This window comes from Aquarana catesbeiana, linkage group LG03 (genome assembly GCF_042186555.1).
Source record: "Aquarana catesbeiana isolate 2022-GZ linkage group LG03, ASM4218655v1, whole genome shotgun sequence".
Classification (NCBI taxonomy): Eukaryota; Metazoa; Chordata; class Amphibia; order Anura; family Ranidae; genus Aquarana; species Aquarana catesbeiana.
In genome coordinates this window covers 31,531,571-31,551,837 of record NC_133326.1, presented here as the reverse complement: position 1 = coordinate 31,551,837, position 20,267 = coordinate 31,531,571, and the positions used below count along the sequence as shown (strand labels likewise).

The 20,267-nt window shown below is 44.5% G+C and overlaps 1 protein-coding gene across 1 annotated transcript in view; it reads right to left on the bottom strand.

Annotated features, from left to right (window-relative positions):
• Positions 1-1,953, bottom strand: part of LOC141134418 (uncharacterized) — a 114,020-nt gene extending 112,067 nt beyond the window's left edge. Inside the window, exon 1 of the mRNA XM_073623972.1 lies at positions 1,653-1,953. The gene's annotated coding sequence lies outside the window, so the exon portion shown is untranslated. The remainder of the gene's footprint in view (positions 1-1,652) is intronic.
• Positions 1,954-20,267: the final 18,314 nt, after the last annotated feature.

The following is a 20,267-nucleotide window of genomic DNA, read 5'->3' as shown; positions in this document are numbered from 1 at the left end:
CGGCCACCTGTGATCGTTCCCCACAGTGCCAGAACGGGGATCTGCCTGTGTAAACAAGGCAGATCTCCGTTCTGACAGGGGAGATCACACAGATCCTGTCTTTCTGCTATGCAGGATGACGGATCTGTGTGTTTCCCCCAGACAGCCCATCCCCCATACAGTTAGAACACACCTGCAGGGAACACATTTAACCCCTTGATCGCCTCTGATGTTATCCCCTTCCCTGCCAGTGTCATTAGTACAATAACAGTGCATATTTTTAGCACTGATCACTGTAATAATGTCACTGGTTCCCAAAAAAAGTGTCAAAAATGTCAGTTAGGTGTCCGATCTGTCCCCCGCAATGTCCCGCTAAAAATCACTGATCGCCGCCATTACTAGTAAAAAAATAATAAAAAATAAACATGCCATAAATCTATTCCCTATTTTGTAGACACTATAACTTTTTGTGCAAACCAATCAATATACGCTTATTGCGATTTTTTTTTTTTTTACCAAAAATATGTAGAAGAATACATATCGGCCTAAACTGAGGAAGAAATTTGTTTTTTTATATATTTTTGGGGGATTTTTATTATAGCAAAAAGTAAAAAATATACCTTTTTTTTTCAAAATTTTTTTGTTTATAGCGCAAAAAATATAAACCGAAGAGGTGATCAAATACCACCAAAAGAAAGCTCTATTTATGGGAAAAAAAGGACGTAAATTTTGTTTGAGTACAGCGTCACACGACCACATAATTGTCAGTTAAAACAACGCAGTGCCTTATGGCAAAAAATGGCCTGGTCATTAAGGAGGAAAATCTTCCTGCCCTTAAGTGGTTAAGGTGTTTAAAGTGGTTGTAAACCCTAGGACAAAAAAAAAAACAAAAACTGCAAGACAAAGGCATATTGAGCTAGTATGCATAGCATACTAGCTCATTATGAATTACTTACTTGAGATCGAAGCCCCTGCAGCCGTCCTCTTGCACCGCTCACGTGGCCAACATCGATCCTGGAGTTACTTGACGTCACGCGGGAGCCGCCGGTAACGGCGCACTCACTTAAGCAACGGCACGTACGTGCCATTGTTTCACTTTAAATAAGACAAAAGTGGGGGAAGATGGTATTTGCGCTGTGATAAAGGGGGGGGAAGCTACAAAGATGACTACAGTGGCAAAGTGAACTAAAAAAGCAGAAACGGGCCAATGCATGAATGGATCCTACATGCTAAAAGAACATGGTGGGGATGCAGTGCAATGCAACGTAGCTGATCAACATGACTATAATGTTGCAGGCAGACAAAGCCTAATATATAAAGGTAATTGTGAAACAGTTACTGCTTGAATATAGCAAAGCAAAAATGCATATACTAACACAAATAGGATGAATAATGACACAATGCAAAAAAAAAAAAAAAAAAATATATATATATATATATATATATATATATATATATATATATATATATATATGTGGGCTAGTGCCCCATTAGCAAAAACGTGCCAAACCCTGGTGAACTACAAGTGACAAATCCCTAGGGCAAACATGAATATTAGTTCTATCATCCAGTCCAAAAAGCAAAAACTCGTGATGAGAGACACAAAACAATTCCAATCGTGAAGGGAGGGGGGATCTTCAGTGAGGACACCTCCGTGTTTGCAAGCCGCTTACCTTACAGCTGTAAGGTGTACAGCCTGTGTTGCAAATGACCCGCAGGTGTAGACGTTCCGTGTATAAGGTAGTGACAATGATGAACATGCCAAGCGAAATATAAAAAATAAAAAGTATACAGCATGTAAAATAACTCTGCGACAACCACAGTGGAGGGGGGGCAAGACACACACAGGGGGAGGTTGCACTCACTTTCACGAAGTGAGTGTGGGCATCAATCCACGAGCGCCGAGCTCGTATGCCTCCAGGGGTCGCACCAATCCGGAATATGTCCCCGTGCCTCTCTCCTCAGTGTTCGTCAGGTAGAGTAGTGATGTACAGTGTGAGGGGGAAAGAGACACACATAGCGTGATCCCATATAAAAGGTATATTTATTTAATAAAACAAGTCCAATCAACTTACATTTAAAACAATGCTGCAGTGTGTAGTAACTACGAGCGCCGAGCTCGTCTCCGCTCCAACAACAGGAGACGAGCTCGGCGCTCGTAGTTACTACACACTGCAGCATTGTTTTAAATGTAAGTTGATTGGACTTGTTTTATTAAATAAATATACCTTTTATATGGGATCACGCTATGTGCGTCTCTTTCCCCCTCACACTGTACATCACTACTCTACCTGACGAACACTGAGGAGAGAGGCACGGGGACATATTCCAGATTCCAGGCACGGGGACAGATTCCAGATTGGTTATACCCCTGGAGGCATACGAGCTTGGCGCTCGTGGATTAATGCCCACACTCACTTCGTGAAAGTGAGTGCAACCTCCCCCTGTGTGTGTCTTGCCCCCCCTCCACTGCAGTTGTCGCAGAGTTATTTTACATGCTGTATACTTTTTATTTTTTATATTTCGCTTGGCATGTTCATCACTGTCACTACCTTATACACGGAACGTCTACACCTGCGGGTCATTTGCAACACAGGCTGTACACCTTACAGCTGTAAGGTAAGCGGCTTGCAAACACGGGGGTGTCCTCACTGAAGATCCCCCCTCTCCCTTCACGATTGGACTTGTTTTGTGTCTCTCATCACGAGTTTTTGCTTTTTGGACTGGATGATAGAACTAATATTCATGTTTGCCCTAGGGATTTGTCACTTGTAGTTCACCAGGATTTGGCACGTTTTTGCTAATGGGGCACTAGCCCACGTATATATATATATTTTTTTTTTTGCATTGTGTCATTATTCATCCTATTTGTGTTAGTATATGCATTTTTGCTTTGCTATATTCAAGCAGTCACTGTTTCACAATTACCTTTATATATTAGGCTTTGTCTGCCTGCAACATTATAGTCATGTTGATCAGCTACGTTGCACTGCACTGCATCCCCACCATGTTCTTTTAGCATGTAGGATCCATTCATACATTGGCCCGTTTCTGCTTTTTTAGTTCACTTTGCCACTGTAGTCATCTTTGTAGCTCCCCCCCCTTCATCACAGCACAACTACCATCTTCCCCCACTTTTGTCTTATTTGTCCTGCCTTGGATCAGTACTTAGGTGTTGCAGCAGTGTCCTTTTAGCGTAGGCTGCTCCCCCCCCCCCCCCCGACAGCGCAGGAGTTTCCACTTTCACATTGTTTCAGTTTGCTTCAGTGCGCATGTGCCGATGACGTCAGCACATGCAAATACAGGGAATATCTCCTAAACCGTTCAAGTTTAGGAGATATCAAGGGTAGCTACAGGTAAGCCTTATTATAGGCTTACCGGTAGCACAAAGTGGTCTGTAAGGGTTTACAACCACTTTAATCCTGCTTTATCTAGATGCTCTCTCCTACCACCTGCTGGACAACATTCAGCACTGCACAGTGGTCATGTTGCAGTTGAACGCCCGACTTCAGTCAGTACAGTTTCTGTACTGTATCCCATAAGAAAATCCATTTATTCACACAAAAATGATGAAAATCACTATGGTAAGTTAAAGGTCAACTCCCAGAAAACAGAAAATTCCCCCTTGCAAGAGGGCTGCGCCAACACTGCAGGAATGAACTGGTAGTTTAGGTCTAGGGGGTGTGATAGTGTTAGGCTCTGCCACTGTGTGAGAAGACACACAGGATTCACACTAATGCAGAGTTCGGTGATCTGGAGTAATGTATCTGAGTGGAGAAGACTGGGGTTTCAGTTATCTCTGGGTTTGGTAATCCTCCTGGATAAGGTTCTAGAGCTTGGAGACTCCGAAAAGATTTGGGTAGGAAGAAGTCTCTTATCCTGTGTTCAGGTCTTACTGGAAACCTGCAGGCTGTGTGAGTGTGCATACTCATGATGAGGGGGACTTGGCCATAGCTCAGGGCTCCCGTCCGGAGGCAATTGTGTGCTCCATTCACCAGACAGGTCTGCTTCCGTTAGGAGAGGTGATCCACGGATAGCACTGCATGTTGGAAAGATTCCTTACCCACAGGACTGGGAGAGGAGGATTAGCTGAATGAGTCTGTAGAACTGGGAAGCTGAGGCGACTAGATGAGTCCAGGGGACCTGAGTTGACTGTCTTGGTGGGTCAAGAGAGCACAGGGAGCCAAGAGACCCCCTACTGAGAGGCCAGGAATGAGTCTGTGCAGCAGGGAGTGTAACTGTAGCCTGAGTCGCAGTGGGTCCTATTGAGGAAGCCCATGGGTCAGCCGTAATGCGTATAGGAGCAGAGCTATGCCAGTGTGGTCATGTGGTGTTCATCTTGAGGTCGCCAGAGCCTTGGGTGAAGTGTATACTACATATTGTACCAGGCTATGTACTTAGCGCAGTGTGTGCTTATTTTTGTGCATGTTTTACTTATATTTTCTAAGAAATTGTCCTTTATGTATGGAGAACACTATCAGTCTTTATTCTTTTGCATGAGTGATTATCCATATCAGAGGAGAGTGGTGGAGATAAAGATCGAATTTGGAAAGGCATCTGATCTGTGGCCCGTGGGGGAGGGACAAAAGCGTAGGTGACCCTTGACTGATAGTGAGGGTCTTATTTGGAGATGGGCATATATTGAGCACTAGAGATGGGCTCGGGCATGTTTGAAACCTCATGTGTCCGATCCCGCCAGGAAGCCGACACTGTAGGGTGCCCACGTGTCCCGGATTGCCCGGGACAATCCCGCAATTAGCAGTCCCTGGTCCCGGGCACCCTCATTCAATACAATATAGTGTCCTGGAATAGCCCCTTGGCCCTGGACCGTTCTGATGCCCTCTAAAATATCCCTCACATCACTGCTGTCACTCACTGACAGCCTGTGGTGGACCCCTGGCTGGTGAGACCCCTTTTACATGAGCTGCTGGCTCAGTGCCCAAATGGTTGCTAGCCACTGCCCGCTTCGCATCTAGCAACCAGTGACGTCATGAGGAGGAGAGAGACAGAGCCCCAGCACACAGCGAGAAGATTTAATTTTCTCCTCCGCGCCTACTGATTAGCTCCACCCACCTCCTCCCTGCATCATTCAGCCAGCAGCATGCAGCATGCAGAAGTGCACGAAGGAGAGATGAGTTTTGTAGAAAGGCAAGTGAATCCAAAGCACTCACCATGGACAGATCGGGGTAAAAATCCTCAGTCAGCTCCCCCCAGCAGCCAGCATTCTGTGCTGAACTGTCAGCACTTCACAGGAGCTCCCAATGTGTGTTAGCCTAGAGCTAGCACTGGTAAGAGGACTGTAGGCAGATAAGGGGTCTGCAGAAGAGGAGAGGACACTGACAAATGAGATGACACTCTCCGAGGGATGGAAGGAGGACACATCCTTAGATATCAGGACAGGGTTCATGCTGGGATGTGACCCCCCCAAAAGTGAAGGACTACAGGTCCCAGCATGAACCCCTCAGAACTGAAGATGTGATGCCCCTCCCCAATCAGTGAAGAACTACAGGTCCCAGCATTAGCATGTGATGGGTTCTATGGGGTCACACCCTTAATTCTCAGGGGTCCATGATGGGACCTGCAGTCCTTCAATTTGGGGGGGGGGGGGTCACATCCTTAGATATCAGCGGTTCATGCTGGGACTTGTAGTCCTTCACTTTTGGGGCATGTGACCCCCCCAAAAGTGAAGGACTACAGGTCCCAGCATGAACCCCTCAGAGCTGAAGATGTGAGACCCCCCGGCCCCCGCATGGGAGAAGTAACATCAGCAGCCAGCGGCGGGAGAGGCGTTCACTTTCCCGGGGCTCCGGTGTATCAGACTGGTGGCAGGCTATAGGTGACAATTGGCACACTGCATCTGGTGGCAGGCTATGAGTGAAAAGTGGCACACTGCATCTGGCATCAGGCAACGGTGGCAAGTGAAACGCTGCATCTGGTGGCAGGCAATGGGTTACAATTGGCACACTGCATCTGGTGGCAGGCTATGGGTGGAAAGTGGCACACTGCATCTGGCGTCAGGCAACGGTGGCAAGTGAAACGCTGCATCTGGTGGCAGGCAATAGGTTACAATTGGCACACTGCATCTGGTGGCAAGTGACACGCTGCATCTAGTGGCAAGTGACACGCTGCATCGGGTGGCAGGCAATGGTGGCAAGTAACAAGCTGCATCTAGTGGCAGGCAACGGTGGCAAGTGGCACACTGCATCAGGTGGTAAGTGACAAGCTGCATCTGGTGGCAGGCAATGGTGGCAAGGGGCACACTGCATCAGGTGGCAAGTGACAAGCTCAGGGTCCCCATTGATTCTGTATTATGGTGAGTTGAACAATTTCATTATATATTACAATGTAGTACAACACCAGCCATTCACCTGACAAATCACCCCTGCTGCCGAATTCCCTGTCAACCCCGAGACTACATTACCCCAACCCCCCCATCTTTTTTTGGGAAGGGGGGCAGGGGGGTGTCCCTGAATGGCAGTTTGGAAATGTGGTCACCCTATGCACATGGCTAATCACAGGCAGTGAGACATTTCCCGGTCAGCAGCTGTACAGATCGGGATCTCACTGCCTGTGATTAGCCGTGTGCAGTGTCGGCTTCCTGGCGGGATCAGGGCACGTGGGGTTTCGAACACGCCCGAGCCCACCTCTATTGAGCACAGATGGTGTCTGCATGCATCACCGGTGTATTTTAGTTGAAGAATTTTCAAGCACACGGATCGCACATGTGGATGTTTATTTTACTGCATATTTAACTTCTTTTATGCTTTTGGACTCTAATGTTGAGACATTTACGTTATTTGAGTAGTTGTGTTGAGGTATACAGGTTGCGCTACACTTCATATGTATATAATTAGTACACTATAACTAAATACTGGGGGATCTAGCAAGGAATGAAACATTTCCAGCTGTTTAATATACCTTACCGGGTTTAGCTTTGACTTGTCTTGCATGGACATTGGTTACACTTTGGCTGCGTATAACTGTATTTGTCTTCCTCTTTTACTGAACATCTTGTTAACTAAGAATTGAGAAAGGTGTATGTGAAGTTTCTGAAGGGTACAGAACTCTCATTATTTTTATCAGTTAAGCAGTTGCTCTTTTCAGATATACCTGGCAGGAATCAGTCTACTGCTGCTAAGCTGCAAACACTTGACATAATTACAAATACAGCACAGTGGTGGCTCTCTGAACACGTAAACCACACAAATATCAAAGGCCTCAGACCGAAACAACTCGAATCCACAGTTTATAATTCCAGATCTGAAAATATGATATTTTTTTAGTTTCTTTTGCAGTATTTTTGTTCTGCTTAAAACCTTCTGCACTGTCTGAAAAGCAGTTTAGTTATATTCCTGTGTTTTGTCATTGGTCCATATCTTGCACTAATCACAATATTAAAGGGGTTGTAAACCCTCGTGTTTTTTCACCTTAATGCATCCTATGCATTAAGGTGAAAAAACACCTGGTAGTCACTGGCTCCCCAGCCCCCCCCCCGTTTTACTTACCTGAGCCCCTTCATCTGAGGGACACGCTATCCCTCTCTCCACGGGGTCCCATCTCTCGATTGGATAGATTGATAGCAACGTAGCCATTGGCTCCCACTGCTGTCAATTAAATCCAATGACGCGGGTGCCAGGGGGCGGGGCCGAGTCCAGCATTCGTGTCTGTGGACGCAAATGCTGGACTCAGGAGCGCGCCCACAAGGTAACCCCCTCAGGAGAGTGCTTCTCCTAGGGGGTTATCTGATGCGGAGAGGAGACGCGAGAGCCGCCGGGGGACCCCAGAAGAGGATGTTCGGGGCCACTCTGTGCAAAACGAGCCGCACAGTGGAGGTAAGTATGATATGTTTTTTATTTTAAAAAAATAAAAAAACGATCCTTTTAAAGTAGACCTAAAGGCTTAAAGTGGTACTAAAGGGCAAAATAAAAAATTACATATATGATGCAGTCTGTCACTAGCATTTACAAAGTAGTTTTTGTTTTTTGGAGTCTCCATTAGCAAAGTTTTTTTTTGCTTTTTTTTACCTGTTGATCCTGCTGTAATTTGCAACTTCTTTTAACAGACATAGAAACATTGGTCCATTGATTCTATATATATTGCAACACAGGGATCGTTAGCTCTCGTGGTAATCCATATACAGTATCTCACAAAATGAGTACACTCCTCACATTTTTGTAAATATTTTATTATATCTTTTCATGTCACAACACTGAAGAAATGACACTTTGCTGCAATGTAAAGTAGTGAGTGTACAGCTTGTATAACAGTGTAAATTTGCTGTCCCCACAAAATAGCTCAAAACACAGCCATTAATGTCTAAACTGCTGGCAACAAAAGTCAGTGGCCTCCAGATGGCCCAAAGTGTCAATATTGTGTGTGGCCACGATTATTTTCCAGCACTGCCTTAACCCTCTTGGGCATGGAGTTCACCAGAGCTTCACAGGTTGTCATTGGAGTCCTCTTCCACTCCTCCATGATGACATTACGGAGCTGGTGGATGTTAGAGACCTTGCGCTCCTCCACCTTCTGTTTGAGGATGTCCCACAGATGCTCAATTGGGTTTAGGTCTGGAGACATGCTTGGCCAGTCCATCACCTTTACCCTCAGCTTCTTTAGCAAGGCAGTGGTCATCTTGGAGGTGTGTTTGGGGTCGTTATCATGTTGGAATACTGCCCTGTGGCCCAGTCTTCGAAGGGAGGGGATCATGCTCTGCTTCAGTATGTCACAGTACATGTTGGCATTATTATTATATTATTATTATTATTATACAGGATTTATATAGCGCCAACAGTTTGCGCAGCGCTTTACATCGGGGAAGACAGTACAATTACAATACAATTCAATACAGGAAAGATCAGAGGGCCCTGCTCGTTAGAGCTTACAATCTACATTCATGGTTCCCTCAATGAACTGTAGCTCCCCAGGGCCGGCAGCACTCATGCAGCCCCAGACCATGACACTCCCACCACAATGCTTGACTGTAGGCAAGACACACTTGTCTTTGTACTCCTCACCTGGTTTCCGCCACACACACTTGACACCATCTGAACCAAATAAGTTTTTCTTGGTCTCATCAGACCACAGGACATGGTTCCAGTAATCCATGTCCTTAGTCTGCTTGTCTTCAGCAAACTGTTTGTGGGCTTTCTTATGCAACATCTTTAGAAGAGGCTTCCTTCTGGGGCGACAGCCATGCAGACCAATTTGATGCAGTGTGCGGCGTATGGTCTGAGCACTGACAGGCTGACCCCCCACCCCTTCAACCTCTGCAGCAATGCTGGCAGCACTCATATGTCTATTTCCCAAAGACAACCTCTGGATATGACACTGATCATGTGCACTCAACTTCTTTGGTTGACCATGGCGAGGCCTGTTCTGAGTGGAACCTGTCCTCTTAAACCGCTGTTTGGTCTTGGCCACCGTGCTGCAGCTCAGTTTCAGGGTCTTGGCAATCTTCTTATAGTCTAGGCCATCTGTATGTAGAGCAACAATTCTTTTTTTCAGATCCTCAGAGAGTTCTTTGCCATGAGGTGCCATGTTGAACTTCCAGTGACCAGTATGAGAGAGTGAGAGCGATAACACCAAATTTAACATACCTGCTCCCCATTCACACCTGAGACCTTATAACACTAACGAGTTACATGAAAACCGGGGAGGGAAGAGTGGCTAATTGGGCCCAATTTGGACATTTTCTCTTAGGGGTGTACTCACTTTTGTTGCCAGCAGTTTAGACATTAATGGCTGTGTGTTGAGTTATTTTGAGGGGACAGCAAATTTACACTGTTATACAAGCTGTACACTCACTACTTTACATTGTAGCAAAGTGTCATTTCTTCAGTGTTGTTGATGTCATTTCTTTTCATGTGTTCACATGAAAAGATATAATAAAATATTTTCAAAAATGTGAGGGGTGTACTCACTTTTGTGAGATACTGTATACAGTAAAACCTTGGATTGTGAGAATAATTTGTTCCGGAAACATGCTTGTAATCCAAAGCACTCGTATATCAAAGCAAAATTTCCCCATAAGAAATAATGGAAACTCAAATGATTTGTTCCACAACCATTTATTCATAAATTCCTCAGTTTATAATCCATATAAAAAGATTATAGCAATGTGATCAGGTTGTGTAACAATAAAATGTTCATCCACAAATGGAAGCCTCCACAAGGGGTTTAGAAGCAAATCCAGCAGGAGCTACAGAGTATAAAAGAGAAGAGAGGCGCCTCTAAGTGTAACAATATGGTTACATTTAATGAAGGTACAACATTTAGCAACTCACATGGTTGATGATTAAAAGAGGTACATTTAAGTATGCAGGCATCCGGGGTAAAGCTGTCCACATAGACCGTCCTCTGCACCGCCGGCTCTCACCGATGTCAGTCTGCAATCGTGACCGGGAAGACTACTCTGCAGGAGAGCGATCTGAAAGCACGGCTTGAAGCGCTCGTGGAGCGCAGATTGGAAGGGATGACATTGATGGCGGTGAGGAGGATGGTCTATGTGCTTTACCCCAGATGTCTGCATACTTAGATGTGCCTGCAAACTTTAGCAACCATGTGAGTTGCTAAATGTACCTTCATTAAATATATCAAGACATTGCTTGTTTATCAAGTCAAAATGTATTTAGAAATACAGCTTGTCTTTTAAAATGCTCTAAAACCAAGTTATTTTCAAACCAAGGTCTTACTGTATGTATGTATATATATATTATACATTTATATACTGTATGTATATATACTGTATCTATATTATAAATGTTGTATTTTTTTTTTTTTTTACAGTAGATTTTTTTTTACATGCATGTTTGAATCCATTTATTGACTCACTACCTCTGCTGGGAATAATACTTTCAGTAAAATAATAATGCAGATTCGGCTGTGCAGCAGTTAGAGGCCTGAGGGTTGAGGCAAACCATTTAACGCTGACAGGGGTGCTTACAATGGTCATCATCTATTCATTTAGTTAAAACCTTTATGCAAACTAAAAAAAAAAAAAAAACTGTTTTGTAACTGCCTAAAAAGTGTTAGCTGGAGTTCTGCTTTGATTTGTTATTTATGTAGCCAGGTGATGGGCTACAACAACATGGTGGAGGAGAAATTACCCTCTGTTTGCCTCCTTCTGTCTACTATATTATTAATATTGTGCTGCACCAGTCTCCTCTGGCCAGCAGGGGGAGAACTAAATTCAGGGCAGTCCATAGACTATTACTGCAGAGTGCCTGGAACCCTTATAGCTTGGGATAGCAGCCATGTGATGGAGCTACTCACTTTAAGAACTACAGATTCCAATAGACTCTGTGCAGCAAGAGGAGCCAGGATGGGGGTTTAATTGTGTGCCCAGAAAAAGCCTGCTCTCCTGGTGCCGAGGGGGTCCATGTATACGCAACTACTAGTACACTTTGCTGCGAGCAGAAAGCCAAGCCAGTTAGGTGCAAGCCCAATATTGGGAGCAGAGTCATTGAAGGGTCAACAGCACCGTCAGCCGGTTTCTTTTGCTTGGTTGCTACAGAGATACTGGAGCATCCATTTGACTCTCCACTTCAGTCAGATGAACTTCAGAATCACCAGGACAAGACCGATGGGGTCCCTTCCACTGACAGAGCTTACTACCACCTCTAGGATGTTGGTGAACAGCCCACTGGCCCACCTTTACATTGTTAGCAGAAACTGAGCCTGTGAGAGCAGGACCTTTAGCATACCAAATAAGCACCACTTCTCTACCAAACCTGTACCGTGCATCTACTAAATGTTTACTGCACCATCAATAACTCTGGGCCGTGGTTACATTGAACTGTTGCCACCTCTGGCCAGAAACCACACCCTCCAGTGCTAAAACTGTATTGTACCTATTCACATCTCACTGCATGCAGGTTTAAAAGATTATCACTAACTGCATCAACGCTTATTAAAGGGCCCCAACGATAGCTGGTAGAGGATCAACCCTAAGGACTGCCCCTTCCATAATCCATTTTGCTCTTCATCCCTTTTGACCTTTCAGGTCACTTAATCCCTTACAGTGCCTACCCAGTTGGATTAGGCCTTGCATAGCTGCCATTAGTGCACACTGGCAGTATATTTCCTGTGTTTGGTACATCAAGTCTTATTACTGATTATTGTTGCATTTTGGGTGGCGTTGCTGCTGTTAATATTGATCTGGATGCTACATGTTATTTTTATGCCTAAAGCGGAGTTCCACCCAAAAGTGGAACCTCCGCTTATCTGCTTCCTCCCCCCCTCCGGTGCCACATTTGGCACCTTTCGGGGGGGGGCAATGAGTACCTGTATTTGACAAGTACCCTTCCCCACTTCCGGGAGACAGCGCTGTCCTCCTTCCTCCGCTGCTGACCCAGTTAGAAAGCGCAGCGCGTTTCGCGCATGCGTAGTAGGGAACTGGCTATGGAGCCACAAGGTTTTACTACCGGTTCCCCTTAGTGCAGATGGTGGTGGCAGCACCTGACAGCCGATCCGAAAATCAGCTGGGGTGCCGACATCGCGGGACCCCTGGACAGGTAAGTGTCCTAATATTAAAAGTCAGCAGTTATAGTATTTGTAGCTGATGAGTTTTATTTTTCCCCCCCCTGGCAGAACTCCTCTTTAAGGCCCAGTTCACATTGCAGCGACTTCAAAATCGCGTGAAAATGACTTCGGCGCGACTTGCATGCAACTTCTTTAACAGAAGTCAATGCAAGTCATGCCAAAGTTGCACCAAAAGTAGTGCAAGAAACTTTTTCTAGGTCAGAGCGATTCAAGTCGCTCCTATTAGAGTGGTTCCATTGCACTTAATGGGGCGTGACTTGTCATGCGACTTGTGCTCTCAAAGTCGGAGTGCATGTCGCACCAGTGTGAACCGGGCCTTAAATGTTAACCATCTTCTATGCTAAACTGTGTTACCACAATTGCCAGTTTATGTGTATTTGTTCGGTTATCAACCTTATTGAATGACAGTACATTAAGATTACCCTTGCTAATTGCATAACTCCCAACAGTCCGGATTGGGTGGGACTTTCCCCGCATTCACAGCTCTGTCCTGCTGTCCCACCATATAGGGGCTTTGTCCCGCATAATAGGTTTGGTGCCTGCTCTTTAATAAAGAACTGCAATTGGGTAACAGGAATTACTGTCGGTGTGTTCATCATGTTTCCTTGCTCTTTCACACTCAGCCTGGTGTGTCAGAGGGGCATTAAAAAGGGCAGGGCAAAGAACAGAGGACCCATCTTAACCAGCGGCTCCTGAGGGGGGAGTCCTACATTTATGTAAGGTCTAGGTGAATCTACCGGCCCATCTGACACTGCCCTTTCCAGACAATTTTGCTATCCAAGGGTGTCTCCATTGCTCCTCAATAGATAGTGGAGACACCATAAGACAGGAAGTGTGTTACTGGCTGGATCATCAGGTGAAAATAAAGGAAAAAACTGATAGCAGAAAATTACACCCTGTTCCAAATTTTTATGCCAATGATATTTTTCTCATTTACCTAAATAATTGATGTAAACAACCGTCAGCATAATTCTCATGTTATCAACTATTAAGAGTACATTTCAAATTTTATTGAACAAACCTCCTAATGATAACATTTTTTTTTCAAAATAAAAAACTTACAATGCACTGCTCCAAATAATTATGCACAGTAAGTTTCAAAACACTTTATAGGTTGTAAAGAACTGAAAATTGTCATTTGTTGTGTTTGCAGCATATTTACTGAAATCAAAAGCTATTTCAATCAAATTTTGAACAACATTTTAATGTTTTAAACATTTTAACAGGTCACGTTACATTTTAACATCGGACCCCTTATTTGATAGCAGCTTCACAAGTCTTGCATCCATTGAACTTGTGAGTTTTTGGACAGTTTCTGCTTGAATTTGTTTACAAGATGTCAGAATAGCCTCCAAGAGCTGCTGTTTGGATGTGAACTGCCTCCCACCCTCATAGATCTTTTGCTTGAGGATGCTCCAAAGGTTCTCAATAGGATTGAGGTCAGGGGAGGATGGAGGCCACACCATGACTTTCTCTCCTTTTATCCCCATAGCAGCCATTGATGCAGAGGTATTCTTTACAGCATGAGATAGTGCATTGTCATGCATGAAGATGATTTTATTACGGAAAGCATAGTTCTTCCTTCTGTACCATGGAAGGAAGTGGTCAGTAGGGATGAGCTGAACACCCCTGGTTCGGTTCATATCCAGAACATGCGAACAGGCAAAAAATTCATTCGAACACGCGAACACTGTTAAAGTCTATGGGACACAAACATGAATAATCAAAAGTGCTAATTTTAAAGGCTTATATGCAAGTTATTGTCATAAAAAGTGTTTGGGGACCCGGGTCCTGCCCCAGGGGACATGGATCAGTGCAAAAAAAGTTTTAAAAACGGCCGTTTTTTGGGGAGCAGTGATTTTACCTTGTCCCCATGTTGATGTTTATCAGAATCTTTAACAAGGGGACCCCCAGATCCGGCCTCTCCTGTGTGAATTGGTAACGGGGTACAAATGTACCCCTACCATTTCACAAAAAAGTGTCAAAAAGGTTAAAAAACACAAGAGACGGTTTTTGACAAGTCCTTTATTAATTTATTCTTCTTCCACCTTCTTTCTTCTGGTCTTCCTTCGGTGTTAAGCATTATTAAAATCACTGCTCCCGAAAAAACGTACGTTTTTAAAACTTCTTTTTGCATTGATACATGTCCCCTGGGGCAGGACCCAGGTCCCCAAACACTTTTTATGACAATAACATGCATATAAACCTTTATAATGAGCACTTTTGATTATGCATGTTCGTGTCCCATAGGCTTTAACGGTGTTCGCATCTTCAAACAAATTTTTTGCCTGTTTGCATGTTCTGGATGCGCACCGAATCGGGAGGTGTTCGGCTCATCCCTAATGAGTGGTAGGAAATTAATAAATTGAAATACATGAGAATGTTTTATATTTTTAACGGTAATATTTTTTTATAAAAGATTTGTCTGAGAACCAGATGCAGCCATCAAAAGAGCCACATCTGGCTCGCGAGCCATAGGTTCCCGACCCCTGCACTACTCTTTGGCCTACCACCCTCAGACCAATGGACAAATGGAACGCACGAACCAAACTCTTAAATAGTACCTTCTTTGTTTCCCCGCCTTTGTCCAAGACAATTGGGCGTCCCTACTTCCTTGCGCAGAATTTGCATACAACAACACAATACATTCTACCACTAAGCAATCACCGTTCTATGCCAACCTGAGGTACCACCCTTCTTTTTCCCCTGTCCTACCCGCTTCTGTTTCGGTCACGGCTGTCTGTAACAGAGTGGAGTTTCTACACAACAACTTAGAGCTCCTAAAGGATACCATGACCAAGGCACAGCTGGATTACAAGACTATCTATGATCGAAGGCGGCGGGGGGACCTGGATCTTAAACCGGGAGACAAGGTTTGGCTGTCTACCAAGCATTTGAAGTTGGCCTGTCCCTTCAAGAAATTGGGCCCTAAGTTCATTGGGCCCTTCCCTGTCCTGTCCCGATTCAACCCTGTTGTCTACAAACTCAAACTGCCCTCAACTTACTGGATCCACCCTGTCTTCCATGCCTCCCTCCTGAAGCCCATGGCCTCAAACCCCTTTGGGGAACACGCGGCCCGTCCTCCGCCTCCCTCTATGATTAAAGGGATTGAGGAGTACGAGGTAGAGGCCATCCTGGACTGCCGTAGTAGGGGCCGCAGACACCAATTTCTGGTACAGTGGAGGGATTATGGCCCTGAAGAGAATTCTTGGGAAACCGAGTTGCATATCCATGCTCCAGATCTTCTCCGGCGGTTCTTTCTGCGAGCTTCATGCCGGACAGGCATCCGAAGTCCATCCCCTTTGGGGGGCTCTGTAAGAGTCCAGGGCTTATTAGGCATGCACCAATGGTGCGTCGCTGCAAGAGGAAATCTGTGGCAACTGAGCATGCAAGACGCCTCAGTGTGCCAACCCACACCTGCACAGAAGACCTGATGAAAAAAGACAGGAAAATGCCCAGGAGGTGCACAGGAAGTGACCTCAAACTTCCCTATATAAGCTCAGCCCAGACACTGCCAAATTGCTGGATTACCTTCAGTCACCCCTTGTTCCTGTGCTAGTGTGTGATCAGTCTGAACTTGTGGTGACCTGGAAACCTATTTGACTACTCTTGATTGCTGCTTGCCATTGACTTCAGATTTGTACTTTGACCATACTACTTCGTTGCCCCTTTTTGTACTCAGCTGCCAGATTGGAACCGACCTCGGCTTGGATCTCGACCATTCTTCTTCTGACTAAGCCCTTTTATACTTTGTTGCCAAACTGGACTTGACCTCGGCTTGGATCTTGGAATAAGGCTTGCACGGTGCTCCGCACCCCTGGCACACTCGGTGTCAACCAAGTCTCTGTCTCCATCTCCAGAGGCTTCAAGGACCCGAGGTGCAAGGGAGGCCTCCCCACTACTTTGGTCTCACCTCAGGTACGTGGCCCTCGTGACATAACCCTATCCTCCAATTTTTCTCGCATATATCCAGGGATGAAGGTAAGCTGATGTTATTTTCAGGTTGAGACAGGTCACGCTTATTTTCAGCTCTCTTCATATGCTTGTGAGTTTTTTTGTTTTTATTTGATTTAGGAAAAAATGACTTGGCAAAAGATTGATATCAGAGTACTGCTCAGCAACAATTAACCTCATTAGAGATTCCCTATAAGGGCTCTTTCACACAAGCATATGCATATTTTCTGCACAGAATGCAGGTTTTTGCTGGCAGAGCTAGCAGAACATCTTGCGTAAAATACGCGCCTAATGTATTTGTGTTTAAGAACTTTTAGATGCGTTTAGATGCATACAGTTCTTTTATTGCAATAAATGACAATAAATGTATGTGCCTGCACAATTATGCGTGTTTCTTTCTGCCCTTGTGAATAATGTCCCTGAAGAAGTCCCTTTGTTGACGAAACCGGTCGGGCTGAGCTGTATTTTCCTGTTACGGCGCATTTTACATGTTTGGAGGTTCTGTGGCGGCCGCCTTCCTTTTTTACCATGCAATGCTGTTTTTACTATGGATATGTATAAGTGCAATACTTTATATTAAATGCAACCCTTAAGTTGTTTTACACTATCCAGTGTTTTATGTTTTATTTGGATCTAACTACATGATCATCGTTTGGGTGGAGTCACCTGGATGCCCTGGAGCTGTTCCTCACGTGGTTAATTTGTACATCCCATGCTGATGACCCCTACCGGGACATATTCATCAAGCCTGTTTGACCCTTCGTAATAAAGGGTCCAGGCTCTCTGGTAAGAATCCAACCTATTGTGGTGGTGGTGTGTTCACTTTGTGAAGGGATTGGATAACCTTATCCACAGTTGAATAATAGGGCAGCTTCCCCACTTCCTCGTGTGGCGCTCTCCGTCACAGCGTCCTACGTCATGCACTTTTGATTGGCTATACGGGAATCAAAAGTGCATGACGTAGGACGCTGTGATGGAGAGCGCCATACGAGGAAGTGGGGAAGCGGCTCCAGGAGGCTCCAAGGAACGGGTGAGAGTGTCACCAGTGATCGCGCTACCTGGGTCCGCCGTGACCACCATACGTTAATCATACCGGTTGGAGTGTTTGTGGTGATGACCACATTTGCTGTGCCTCTTTGCTTGATGTGATTTTGAGAAATGTGAGTTCAATGGTGGAGGAGAGTGTTGTTTTAATAAATTTTTATTGCGTTACTGCACTATTGGATCGCTTTCTTTTTTTCATGTGGAGAGAGCTTTGCTTTTATACTCTGGATATATAACGGGGAATCATTGGAGGTCACCATCTTGCCCCCTTCTGTGTGGGATAAAGCCTTAAAGCCGAGCACGAGAGTGTAAGGCAAGAGGAGCTGGTGAGTTTATTCGCCTAAGGGGAGTGGAATCACAAGTCACAGAGGTGTGGTGGAAGATTATTGAAGATCTGCACTATATCACGTTATGGATCATCATTAACACCACTACATTTCACTGAGATTCTATATTTATTTAATGCACATTGATTTTGAACACAGGTCACATTGTGTTGATATAGTTTGGTGTAAATTATTAGTCACATATAATTTTTGCACGTATTTTTAGGTTAATTGATTTAGCGCTGCTATTTGATTTCACTATTGGTTGGGGCTAGTTTATAGTGGATCATTTATTGTTTTGCACTGATTTAAATACTTTAAGCGGCTGCTCAATTTGAGGCTCTGACACCATGAGCGCAGCGTTTGGCACATAGGAGGGGGCGGATTTCCTATGCACCATATTATTGAAGTATTTTTTATATCCATCACAGTAGAGCAACACACCTTTATTTTGTTTCTTGTTTTTTGTGGTAATATCTCACATTTGTGGTGCTGCTTTTTTTCACAATGAATAATCTTTTCACATGCGCAGTATTATTTTTGTATTTATGAATACGCCCTAATGCCTGGTACACGCAATGAGATTATCATATCGAAAATGAATAGTTTACTAAAGTTAGATCGCGATTTTTCCGTGATTTTTGCCCAGGCGAATCGCTGTAAAATCGCACAAACAGAATGGGCGGCCCGCCTGTCACCCCAAAGAAGTTCTGGAACTTCTTTGGAGCGTCAGGTGTCTCGCAATTATGTTTGCACAAGTTTACCGCGATTCGTCTGGCGACAATCGCGGCAAAATTGAGATGCAATTGGGGTGGCATTGGGGTGGCGATTTGCGGTGATTCAGGATTATGGGCAGAATCCCGGCGATTCTGCCTGCGATCTGGGATGCCTAGATGTGAACGGTGCCTTAATCAGTACAGCTGTTATTCGAAAATACAATACAAATACACTACAACACATTACATCACTTCCAAATTTTTATTCTGTCGTACGAGAATGTTCATGAAGGGAACCTAAATGAAAATCGTATGATTTGGTATCATACAAAAAAAATGTTTGTGCTTGTCCAATCAGATAATATCGGATGAACTGTCCTAATTCGCTCTCGAAAGCTGTGTACTAATGATAAGGTTATCATACGATTGCTTCGAAATCGGTATTTTTCATACAAGCCCTCAAGACAAGACAGCAAGTCTTCCATTTTTTAAGCAAAACAAACAAAGAGCACCACTCTGGGTGCAGCATCACAACGCAACAGGTTTATTAAAAACACTAAACAACTCGCATGTTTTAGATAAAAGAAGCGCTTATCAGACCCGCCAGGATTGGGATAGCCACTGCCTCATGGGGATGTAAACATTTCAAGGACATCCACTGCTCCACTCAAATGAGACAACCTCATCTTCCTTCTGAATTCCCAGGTGCCAGGAGGCCCTACGGAGCTAGAGAATGCTGGGCTCGAGGCACTGGGAGTGAGGTCAGCGCCTGGGAGAGGACAAGAGTGTGGCTAACGCGTTTCGGAGTCAGCCAGCTCTTTTCTCATAGGCCGTAATCAGCCTCTATGTATGATTGACAGTCTGTGTGAGCAGAGGCAGCGCATTAGAGTTGTGATGCTGCACCCAGAGTGGTGCTCTCTGTTTGTTTTGTTTTGCTTCAGAGATCTCTTCATATCTCCCAGGAGTAGTCTTCTGAGTACTGCTTATGTTTTATAATTCATTACCACTGTTGGATTTAAAGAGGAAATAAACCGCTGCCTCTTTTTTTTTTTCTTTTTCCTGACCTTAAAGTAAAGGCATAATGTAAATGCATAATGCATCATATACTAGTACATTATGTGAAACTTACCTGCAAACACAGCCCTCGTTTTCACCGCTGGAGGTGGCATCCATCTTCACCCGTCTTCCTTTCAGGTCCACGGACTCCGGCTGTGTGAGGCGCCGATCACTGCACAGGGCTCTGAAGAAACGGCACGGGTGGGCGTTCCTTCAGAGCGCATGCGCCAATGACGTCATCGGCTGCATATACAGTAAATATCTCCTAAACGGCACACGTTGAGAAGATATTTACAGTACCTATGGGTAAGTCTTAGTATAAGCCTACCTATAGGTACAAACAATCCATGGAAGTTTACTTCTTCTTTAAGTTCTACCAGCTTTGCCTTGTGGATTCAGCTTTTGACCTCCTCTTGCTCTCTCTACATTTGTGTACTTCCATTTTTTAAGTATATTTCCATTTTGTCCAAGTTCTCAACTTTAATAGAAATAATAGTACAGAAACACTGTAGAAAAAATATATTACTTGCTTAGAAGGTAAGAGCATTTAAAAGCACTCTCCAGCCCCAACAACAAAAAACAGCCTTGAAAAGTTACATTTATAAAATGTTTTTTTTAGTTCATCCGCCGGGCAAAAAAAAAAAAAAACATT